Source organism: Heptranchias perlo, unplaced genomic scaffold (assembly GCF_035084215.1).
Source record: "Heptranchias perlo isolate sHepPer1 unplaced genomic scaffold, sHepPer1.hap1 HAP1_SCAFFOLD_56, whole genome shotgun sequence".
NCBI lineage: Eukaryota > Metazoa > Chordata > Chondrichthyes > Hexanchiformes > Hexanchidae > Heptranchias > Heptranchias perlo.
In genome coordinates, this window is record NW_027139581.1 from 6,715,555 (window position 1) to 6,725,000 (window position 9,446).

Consider the following 9,446-nt stretch of genomic DNA (forward strand, 5'->3'; position numbering starts at 1 on the left):
TGTACCAGGCGTTAACAGGCTCCTCCCTCTGTTACTGTATTGCAGACTGGGACACATTACTGACACGCCTCAAGATTAACCCACACGGTGACTGTGCTGTCAGTGAAGAGAGAGGAGAAAGCCCAAAGTGCCGTTTGCCCCTCTCAGTGTGGCCCTGAAGGACTGTGTCCGGGCTGAAGTTCTGTTCCCATCGGACGATCCTTCCCCCAGATTGTCCTTTCTGAGCTCCAGTCAGGTGATGCTAAACACTCAGGTGGGAAAGACCAAAATCTACAACAATGTGTTTGAAACAAAGCTGATTTATTTAATATGTATCCAGAATATTAAACTCCAGCCCAGTTCTCGGGGTTATTAACATCAGAAACAAACCCCGACTCTCAGAATGAACATGGTTCAGTCCTGGATGTGATTAACAGCAGCAATAACAGCAGAATCCAACCCCTGCATCACAGGTGAACTCGCTGGTGTCTCAGTAGGTTGGCTGGCTGAGTGAATCTCTTCCCACACATGGAGCAAGTGAACGGTCTCTCCCCAGTGTGAGTGCGTTGGTGTTTCAGCAGTTCCTGTTTGCTTTTAAAGCTCTTCTCACAGTCAGGACATTTAAAAGGTCTCTTGTCACTATGAACACGTTGGTGTGTCAGTAGGTGCTGTGACTGAGTGAATCCCTTCCCACACACGGAGCAGGTGAACGGCCTCTCCCCGGTGTGAGCACGCTGGTGGGCAACGAGGTTGGATGACTGCCTGAACCTCTTCCCGCAGTGAGAGCAACTGAACGGTCTCTCGTCAGTGTGAACTTGCTGGTGTCTAATCAGTCCCTCCGAGCTTTTAAACCTGCTCCCACAGTCAGAGCATTTAAAAGGTCTCTCCCCAGTGTGAATAAGCTGGTGTGTTCGGAGTGCAGACGAGTGACTGAATCCCTTCCCACACACAGAGCAGGTGAACGGCCTCTCCCCGGTGTGACTGCGTCGATGAGTATCCAGCCGGGAGGGGTAATTGAATCCCTTCCCACAGTCCCCGCATTTCCACGGTTTCTCCGTGGTCCGGGTGTCCTTGTGTCTCTCCAGGTTGGACGATCAGTTGAAGCCTCGTCCACACACAGAACACGTGGACGGTTTCTCCCCGCTGTGAACGGTGCGATGTTTTTTCAGGCTGTGTAACTGGTGAAAGCTCTTTCCACACTCAGTGCACTGGAACACTCTCACTCGGGTCTGAGAGTCTCGGTGATTTCCCACTCACACTGATGTTTGAAATCTTTTCCCACAGACAGAACAGACAAACATTTCTCCTTCCACATTCAAAGGCCGATGATATTCAGGTCCTGATGAATCGAGGGACTGTCTGATCCTGACGTGATGTTTGGTTTGAGTTTCCCGTCTGTAAATCCTCCCCTTCTAATACCCTGTAAAAGGAGTTCACAAAAGTCCTCACTGTAAATACAGGATAGAAATTCAGAACAGAAAATTCTAGTTTCGATGGATCATTCTTCACGCTCATTCCCCCAGACTGTAAATCCCCGTCCCACACTCTCTCCCTCCTCCCTGTGCTCAAATCCAAACCCATCGCACCATCTCCATCATTTCTTCCCTCCACTCTGCTGACTCTGACTGGGTTCAGTTCTGCACTCACTGGTTCCTCTCTCTCCTCCCCTGAAGGTGCTGACTCTGACTGGGTTCAGTTCCACACTCACTGGCTCCTCTCTCTCCTCCCCTGAAGGTGCTGACTCTGACTGCGCTCAGTTCCACACTCACTGGTTCCTCTCTCTCTCCTCCCCTGAAGGTGCTGACTCTGACTGGGTTCAGTTCGACACTCACTGGATCCTCTCTCTCTCCTCCCCTGAAGGTGCTGACTCTAACTGGGTTCAGTTCGACACTCACTGGTTCCCCTCTCTCTCCTCCCCTGAAGGTGCTGACTCTGACTGGGTTCAGTTCTGCACTCACTGGTTCCTCTCTCTCCTCCCCTGAAGGGACTGACTCTAACTGGGTTCAGTTCGACACTCACTGGTTCCCCTCTCTCTCCTCCCCTGAAGGTGCTGACTCTGACTGGGTTCAGTTCTGCACTCACTGGTTCCTCTCTCTCCTCCCCTGAAGGTGCTGACTCTGACTGGGTTCAGTTCTGCACTCACTGGTTCCCCTCTCTCTCCTCCCCTGAAGGTACTGACTCTGACTGGGTTCAGTTCTACACTCACTGGTTCCTCTCTCTCTCCTCCCCTGAAGGTGCTGACTCGAACTGGGTTCAGTTCGACACTCACTGGTTCCCCTCTCTCCCTCCCCTGAAGGTGCTGACTCTGACTGGGCTCAGTTCCACACTCACTGGTTCCCCTCTATCTCCTCCCCTGAAGGTGCTGACTCTGACTGGGCTCAGTTCCACACTCACTGGTTCCCCTCTCTCTCCTCCCCTGAAGGTGCTGACTCTGACTGGGTTCAGTTCTACACTCACTGGTTCCCCTCTCTCTCTCTCTCTCTCCTCCCCTGAAGGTGCTGACTCTGACCGGGTTCAGTTCGACACTCACTGGTTCCTCTCTCTCTCCTCCCCTGAAGGTGCTGACTCTGACTGGGTTCAGTTCTGCACTCACTGGTTCCCCTCTCTCTCCTCCCTTGAAGGTGCTGACTCTGACTGGGTTCAGTTCCACACTCACTGGTTCCCCTCTCTCACCTCCCTGAAGGTGCTGACTCTGACTGGGTTCAGTTTCACACTCACTGGTTCCCCTCTCTCTCCTCCCCTGAAGGTGCTGACTCTGACTGGGTTCAGTTCCACACTCACTGGTTCCCCTCTCTCACCTCCCTGAAGGTGCTGACTCTGACTGGGTTCAGTTCCACACTCACTGGTTCCCCTCTCTCTCCTCCCCTGAAGGTGCTGACTCTGACTGGGTTCAGTTCTGCACTCACTGGTTCCCCTCTCTCTCCTCCCCTGAAGGTACTGACTCTGACTGGGTTCAGTTCCACACTCACTGGTTCCCCTCTCTCTCCTCCCCTGAAGGGACTGACACTGACTGGGTTCAGTTCCACACTCACTGGTTCCACTCTCTCCTCCCCTGAAGGTGCTGACTCTGACTGGGTTCAGTTCCACACTCACTGGTTCCCCGCTCTCTCCTCCCCTGAAGGTTCTGACTCTGACTGGGTTCAGTTCCGGACTCACTGGTTCCCCTCTCTCTCTCCTCCCCTGCAGGTGCTGACTCTGACTGGGTTCAGTTCCACATTCACTGGTTCCCCCCTCTCTCCTCCAACTGAAGGTGTTGACTCTGACTGGGTTCAGTTCGACACTCACTGGTTCCCCTCTCTCTCCTCACCCTGAAGGTGCTGACTCTGACTGGGTTCAGTTCCACACTCACTGGTTCCCCTCTCTCTCTCTCTCTCTCTCTCTCCTCCCCTGAAGGTGCTGACTCTGACTGGGTTCAGTTCTGCACTCACTGGTTCCCCTCTCTCTCCTCCCCTGAAGGTGATGACTCTGACTGGGCTCAGTTCCACACTCACTGGTTCCCCTCTCTCTCTCTCTCTCTCTCTCCTCCCCTGAAGGTGCTGACTCTGACTGGGCTCAGTTCCACACTCACTGGTTCCCCTCTCTCTCCTCCCCTGAAGGTGCTGACTCTGACTGGGCTCAGTTCCACACTCACTGGTTCCTCTCTCTCTCCTCCCCTGAAGGTGCTGACTCTAACTGGGTTCAGTTCTACACTCACTGGTTCCCCTCTCTCTCCTCCCCTGAAGGTGCTGACTCTGACTGGGTTCAGTTCTGCACTCACTGGTTCCTCTCTCTCCTCCCCTGAAGGTACTGACTCTGACTGGGTTCAGTTCTGCACTCACTGGTTCCCCTCTCTCACCTCCCTGAAGGTGCTGACTCTGAGTGGGTTCAGTTCCACACTCACTGGTTCCCCTCTCTCTCCTCCCTTGAAGGTGCTGACTCTGACTGGGTTCAGTTCCACACTCACTGGTTCCCCTCTCTCACCTCCCTGAAGGTGCTGACTCTGACTGGGTTCAGTTCCACACTCACTGGTTCCCCTCTCTCTCCTCCCCTGAAGGTGCTGACTCTGACTGGGTTCAGTTCCACACTCACTGGTTCCCCTCTCTCACCTCCCTGAAGGTGCTGACTCTGACTGGGTTCAGTTCCACACTCATTGGTTCCCCTCTCTCTCCTCCCCTGAAGGTGCTGACTCTGACTGGGTTCAGTTCTGCACTCACTGGTTCCCCTCTCTCTCCTCCCCTGAAGGTGTTGACTCTGACTGGGTTCAGTTCTGCACTCACTGGTTCCTCTCCCTCTCCCTCCCCTGAAGGTGTTGACTCTGACTGGGTTCAGTTCCACTCTCACTGGTTCCCCTCTCTCACCTCCCTGAAGGTGCTGACTCTGACTGGGTTCAGTTCTACACTTACTGGTTCCCCTCCCTCTCTCATCCCCTGAAGGTGCTGACTCTGACTGGGTTCAGTTCCACTCTCACTGGTTCCCCTCTCTCACCTCCCTGAAGGTGCTGACTCTGACTGGGTTCAGTTCCACACTCATTGGTTCCCCTCTCTCTCCTCCCCTGAAGGTGCTGACTCTGACTGGGTTCAGTTCTGCACTCACTGGTTCCCCTCTCTCTCCTCCCCTGAAGGTGTTGACTCTGACTGGGTTCAGTTCTGCACTCACTGGTTCCTCTCTCTCTCCCTCCCCTGAAGGTGTTGACTCTGACTGGGTTCAGTTCCACTCTCACTGGTTCCCCTCTCTCACCTCCCTGAAGGTGCTGACTCTGACTGGGTTCAGTTCTACACTTACTGGTTCCCCTCCCTCTCTCATCCCCTGAAGGTGCTGACTCTGACTGGGTTCAGTTCCACACTCACTGGTTCCCCTCTCTCTCCTCCCCTGAAGGTACTGACACTGACTGGGTTCAGTTCCACACTCACTGGTTCCACTCTCTCCTCCCCTGAAGGTGCTGACTCTGACTGGGTTCAGTTCCACACTCACTGGTTCCCCTCTCTCTCCTCCCCTGAAGGTACTGACTCTGACTGGGTTCAGTTCCACACTCACTGGTTCCCCGCTCTCTCCTCCCCTGAAGGTTCTGACTCTGACTGGGTTCAGTTCTGCACTCACTGGTTCCCCGCTCTCTCTCCTCCCCTGCAGGTGCTGACTCTGACTGGGTTCAGTTCTGCACTCACTGGTTCCCCTCTCTCTCCTCCCCTGAAGGTGCTGACTCTGACTGGGTTCAGTTCCACACTCACTGGTTCCCCTCTCTCTCCTCCCCTGAAGGTGCTGACTCTGACTGGGTTCAGTTCCACACTCACTGGTTCCTCTCTCTCTCCTGCCCTGAAGGTACTGACTCTGACTGGGTTCAGTTCCACACTCACTTGTTCCCCTCTCTCTCCTCCCCTGAAGGTGCTGACTCTGACTGGGTTCAGTTCTACACTCACTGGTTCCCCTCTCTCTCCTCCCCTGAAGGTGTTGACTCTGACTGGGTTCAGTTCGACACTCACTGGTTCCCCTCTCTCTCCTCACCCTGAAGGTGCTGACTCTGACTGGGTTCAGTTCCACACTCACTGGTTCCCCTCTCTCTCTCTCTCTCTCTCTCCTCCCCTGAAGGTGCTGACTCTGACTGGGTTCAGTTCCACACTCACTGGTTCCCCTCTCTCTCCTCCACTGAAGGTGCTGACTCTGACTGGGTTCAGTTCTACACTCACTGGTTCCTCTCTCTCTCTCCTCCCCTGAAGGTGCTGACTCTGACTGGGTTCAGTTCTGCACTCACTGGTTCCCCTCTCTCTCCTCGCCTGAAGGTGTTGACTCTGACTGGGCTCAGTTCCACACTCACTGGTTCCCCTCTCTCTCCTCCCCTGAAGGTGCTGACTCTGACTGGGCTCAGTTCCACACTCACTGGTTCCCCTCTCTCTCCTCCCCTGAAGGTGCTAACTCTGACTGGGCTCAGTTCCACACTCACTGGTTCCTCTCTCTCTCCTCCCCTGAAGGTGCTGACTCTAACTGGGTTCAGTTCTACACTCACTGGTTCCCCTCTCTCTCCTCCCCTGAAGGTGCTGACTATGACTGGGTTCAGTTCTGCACTCACTGGTTCCTCTCTCTCCTCCCCTGAAGGTACTGACTCTGACTGGGTTCAGTTCTACACTCACTGGTTCCCGTCTCTCACCCCCCTGAAGGTGCTGACTCTGACTGGGTTCAGTTCTGCAATCACTGGTTCCCCTCTCTCACCTCCCTGAAGGTGCTGACTCTGACTGGGTTCAGTTCTGCACTCACTGGTTCCTCTCTCTCCTCCCCTGAAGGTACTGACTCTGACCGGGTTCAGTTCTGCACTCACTGGTTCCTCTCTCTCTCCTCCCCTGAAGGTGCTGACTCTGACTGGGTTCAGTTCTACACTCACTGGTTCCCCTCTCTCACCTCCCTGAAGGTGCTGACTCTGACTGGGTTCAGTTCCACACTCACTGGTTCCCCTCTCTCTCCTCCCTTGAAGGTGCTGACTCTGACTCGGTTCAGTTCCACACTCACTGGTTCCCCTCTCTCACCTCCCTGAAGGTGCTGACTCTGACTGGGTTCAGTTCTACACTCACTGGTTCCTCTCTCTCTCCTCCCCTGAAGGTGCTGACTCTGACTGGGTTCAGTTCCACACTCACTGGTTCCCCTCTCTCTCCTCCCCTGAAGGTGCTGACTCTGACTGGGTTCAGTTCCACACTCACTGGTTCCCCTCTCTCACCTCCCTGAAGGTGCTGACTCTGACTGGGTTCAGTTCCACACTCACTGGTTCCCCTCTCTCTCTCCTCCCCTGCAGGTGCTGACTCTGACTGGGTTCAGTTCCACACTCACTGGTTCCCCCCTCTCTCCTCCAACTGAAGGTGCTGACTCTGACTGGGTTCAGTTCTGCACTCACTGGTTCCCCTCTCTCTCCTCCCCTGAAGGTGCTGACTCTGACTGGGTTCAGTTCTGCACTCACTGGTTCATCTCTCTCTCCTCCCCTGAAGGTACTGACTCTGACTGGGTTCAGTTCCACACTCACTGGTTCCTCTCTCTCCTCCCCTGAAGGTGCTGACTCTGACTGGGTTCAGTTCCACTCTCACTGGTTCCCCTCTCTCACCTCCCTGAAGGTGCTGACTCTGACTGGGTTCAGTTCTACACTCACTGGTTCCCCTCTCTCTCCTCCCCTGAAGGTGCTGACTCTGACTGGGTTCAGTTCCACACTCACTGGTTCCCGTCTCTCTCCTCCCCTGAAGGTGCTGACTCTGACTGGGTTCAGTTCTGCACTCACCGGTTTCCCTCTCTCTCCTCCCCTGAAGGTGCTGACTCTGACTGGGTTCAGTTCCACACTCACTGGTTCCCCTCTCTCTCCTCCCCTGAAGGTGCTGACTCTGACTGGGTTCAGTTCCACACTCACTGGTTCCCCTCGCTCTCCTCCCCTGAAGGTACTGACACTGACTGGGTTCAGTTCTACACTCACTGGTTCCCCTCTCTCTCCTCCTCTGAAGGTGCTGACTCTGACTGGGTTCAGTTCCACACTCACTGGTTCCCCTCTCTCTCCTACCCTGAAGGTGCTGACTCTGACTGGGTTCAGTTCCACACTCACTGGTTCCCCTCTCTCTCCTCCAACTGAAGGTGCTGACTCTGACTGGGTTCAGTTCTGCACTCACTGGTTCCCCTCTCTCTCCTCCCCTGAAGGTGCTGACTCTGACAGGGTTCAGTTCTGCACTCACTGGTTCATCTCTCTCTCCTCCCCTGAAGGTACTGACTCTGACTGGGTTCAGTTCCACACTCACTGGTTCCTCTCTCTCTCCTCCCCTGAAGGTGCTGACTCTGACTGGGTTCAGTTCGACACTCACTGGTTCCCCTCTCTCTCCTCCCCTGAAGGTACTGACTCCGACTGGGTTCAGTTCTACACTCACTGGTTCCCTCTCTCTCTCTCTCTCTCTCTCTCCTCCCGTGAAGGTGCTGACTCTGACTGGGTTCAGTTCCACACTCACTTGTTCCCCTCTCTCTCCTCCCCTGAAGGTGTTGACTCTGACTGGGTTCAGTTCGACACTCACTGGTTCCCCTCTCTCTCCTCCCCCTGAAGGTGCTGACTCTGACTGGGCTCAGTTCCACACTCACTGGTTCCCCTCTCTCTCCTCCCCTGAAGGTGCTGACTCTGACCGGGTTCAGTTCTGCACTCACTGGTTCCTCTCTCTCTCCTCCCCTGAAGGTGCTGACTCTGACTGGGTTCAGTTCTACACTCACTGGTTCCCCTCTCTCACCTCCCTGAAGGTGCTGACTCTGACTGGGTTCAGTTCCACACTCACTGGTTCCCCTCTCTCTCCTCCCTTGAAGGTGCTGACTCTGACTGGGTTCAGTTCCACACTCACTGGTTCCCCTCTCTCACCTCCCTGAAGGTGCTGACTCTGACTGGGTTCAGTTCTACACTCACTGGTTCCTCTCTCTCTCCTCCCCTGAAGGTGTTGACTCTGACTGGGTTCAGTTCCACACTCACTGGTTCCCCTCTCTCTCCTCCCCTGAAGGTGTTGACTCTGACTGGGTTCAGTTCCACACTCACTGGTTCCCCTCTCTCTCCTCCCCTGAAGGTGCTGACTCTGACTGGGTTCAGTTCCACACTCACTGGTTCCCCTCTCTCTCCTCCCCTGAAGGTGCTGACTCTGATTGGGTTCAGTTCCACACTCACTGGTTCCCCTCTCTCTCCTCCCCTGAAGGTGCTGACTCTGACTGGGTTCAGTTCTGCACTCACTGGTTCCCCTCTCTCTCCTCCCCTGAAGGTGTTGACTCTGACTGGGTTCAGTTCTGCACTCACTGGTTCCTCTCTCTCTCCCTCCCCTGAAGGTGCTGACTCTGACTGGGTTCAGTTCCACACTCACTGGTTCCCCTCTCTCTCCTCCCCTGAAGGTGTTGACTCTGACTGGGTTCAGTTCTGCACTCAGTGGTTCCTCTCTCTCTCCCTCCCCTGAAGGTGCTGACTCTGACTGGGTTCAGTTCTACACTCACTGGTTCCCCGCTCTCTCCTCCCCTGAAGGTTCTGACTCTGACTGGGTTCAGTTCTGTACTCACTGGTTCCCCTCTCTCTCTCCTCCCCTGCAGGTGCTGACTCTGACTGGGTTCAGTTCCACACTCACTGGTTCCCCCCTCTCTCCTCCAACTGAAGGTGCTGACTCTGACTGGGTTCAGTTCCACACTCACTGGTTCCCCCCTCTCTCCTCCAACTGAAGGTGCTGACTCTGACTGGGTTCAGTTCTACACTTACTGGTTCCCCTCCCTCTCTCATCCCTTGAAGGTGTTGACTCTGACTGGGTTCAGTTCCACACTCAACGGTTCCCCGCTCTCTCCTCCCCTGAAGGTGCTGACTCTGACTGGGTTCAGTTCCACACTCACTGGTTCCCCTCTCTCCTCCCTGAAGGTGCTGACTCTGACTGGGTTCAGTTCTACACTCACTGGTTCCCCTCTCTCTCCTCCCCTGAAGGTACTGACTCTGACTGGGTTCAGTTCCACACTCACTGGTTCCTCTCTCT

At 54.9% G+C, this 9,446-nt stretch overlaps 1 pseudogene; it reads right to left on the reverse strand.

Annotated features, from left to right (window-relative positions):
- Positions 1–281: 281 nt before the first annotated feature.
- LOC137315806 (zinc finger protein 436-like) overlaps positions 282–9,446 on the reverse strand; it is a 146,543-nt pseudogene continuing 137,378 nt past the window's right edge.